We start from the raw sequence: 2,303 nt of genomic DNA on the forward strand, positions 1-2,303 counted from the left end.
GACTTAATTATCAGAACGAGATGGTGATTCTCAGTTCCTCATTTGATTCATTGAAGTGACATTCATCATTTGAAGTAATTGGCTTGTGATGATGTCCCTTTGGGTGGCAAGATTCTTGTCAAATGTTGTTGAGTAGGACCTGATCATGTCTTCTTTTGCCCATGTGCTTTTTATATTTTTATGTATATTTAAGTGCTCTGAGAAGAAGATTTACATGAAGTCCAAGAATTGAGTCCTATAGACTCTTATTGAACTGCTCTGTGTTGAAGTAGCCACTTGTTGGTGAGGAGGATTGAAAGAATTATGTGAACTTGCGAGGCTAATATAGATATCTTTATTAAGGATTGAAGATCATTGATTTGTGAAGATGGTGACATCGTTTGAAGAGGTTTGTATTTTGAAGGAAAATTCCATGCGATGGGTTGTACCATTGACGAGGCTTTCACCCACCACCATGGCCTCCCCATCCCAGAGATATGCTTGGAAGTTGTCGATTGTGAGGCTTTGGTGCAAATGTTCTCCAGGTCCATGAGTATGGATATGTACTCATGGAGCAACTGCTACATTAATTTAGCCAAAAGAATAGTAAGCAAGAAGCTTAGCAAATATTTAGTGGCTATTGTTTGATATGGCTTAATCCATGATGAGACTTAAATCGTGAAAGTGCACGTTCTTAAGCCATGTGAGATGGAACTCCTTGAATTTGTAAATTTTGACCTCTTTTTTTTTCCCCCACGTGAACTGCTAAGACGTGAAAAACTGAGGTGTGATAGACCAGACATGAATGTCATGATGTGAAAGTCATGACATGAAGTTATAGACATAAAAGTGCAGACATGAAAGTCATGACGTGAAGTTGCAGATGTGAAAGTTATGACGTGAAATAGCAGACGTGAAATAACAGACGTAAAAGTCATGATGTGAAGTTGTAGACGTAAAATAACAGACGTGAAAGTCATGACGTGAAGTTGCAGCGACGACTGACATGGGCCGTGACTTTACAACTGTGTTTGCACTTGCTTAGGATGGATCATTTATCATTTCCAGAGGGGGGTGATAAGAGCATTGTTATTTTGTTCTTGATGTCCTTTTAAGTCTCCATATTTGATCTTGAATTTGTTGCTGAAATGATGTTGAGATAGTAGGGAAGACTATTGATTGTTTGCTTGAATAGACAAGCTCTTGTGTTGGTGCTGGATGCACCAGAGTGGTCGAGGAATTTTCTTGCTGTTTCTTGGGCCTCCATTCTTGTCAAACTATAGGTGAAGTTGTTGGGGTTGAAGCCGGTGGTGAGGTTTTCTTCACATTGTTCGATTTTGGCAACCATATGATGGAATTACCATCATAGTATCCTTGATGTTGAAGTACATGCACAGGCACCCATTTGTGACATGAACACTGTAATTTGGTTGCCGATGTGCTTGGTGTTGAGACTTTCTTCTTTGTGCTAGTTCAGGGGACTTTGTGATGCACTTGGGGACCCAAGCTTTGGTATTTCTTTGGTAGTAGCCTTGTGCTTGCAGCAATGTTTTTGGTACCCACACTTGTTGCATTGGTGGAGCTCTTTGAGAAACTCACATAGGCTTTTGTGGACGGTGTTGTGGAGTGCTTTTCTTCTTCATTGGCTTTCGAGTGCTATGTTGAGAAAGAGGTTTTGACTGTCGAGGCCCAAATTTGATTGGCACCTTCATAGTAGCCTTGAGCTACAAGTAGCTGCTTTTCCACCCACATTTTGATACTATTAAGATATCTTGATTGTGGTTGTCATGTTGGAGTTTTCTTTTGGGTTGATGTGGAAGGTTTGGGGTCCTCCTTGACTTTGGTTGGCGCTGAGGCTGCAGGTTTGAGACTCATTGGCATTGTTGATGATGAGGTTAGAGTCTCTTGTGGAGTGGTTTTCGACGACGAGGCCTTTGAGCATGTGGTTGTCTCCTTTGGTGAGGTTTGTCGATGAAGATGCATAGGAGCCGGGGCCTTTCCTTTGAGTTCGGTGTTAGAGTTAGATAGTTGTGGGCTCTAGGAAATTCTTCAGGAATGGCTGCTGATTGCAAGGTTTTGGCATCGAACTTCGTAGGTGAGAATGGGGTTGATGGAGTAGAGGCTTTATTGGAGTTGGTTGTTGATGCAGATGGTAGGTCATTATGTAGAGGGGCTTTTGTGGAAGAGGCTTGTACCCTTTTGCATTCAGCATCATAGATATCCATTAAAGTTGGATCCTCTTCCTCGCAGTATGGTATTGGTAACTTTTTGTCGTTGACCATCATGATGACTCTATCGCTAGCAAAGCACAGTGGTGCTTGGGT

This window comes from Cibotium barometz, chromosome 1 (assembly GCF_041138505.1).
Source record: "Cibotium barometz isolate CiBa-2024 chromosome 1, ASM4113850v1, whole genome shotgun sequence".
Lineage (NCBI taxonomy): Eukaryota > Viridiplantae > Streptophyta > Polypodiopsida > Cyatheales > Cibotiaceae > Cibotium > Cibotium barometz.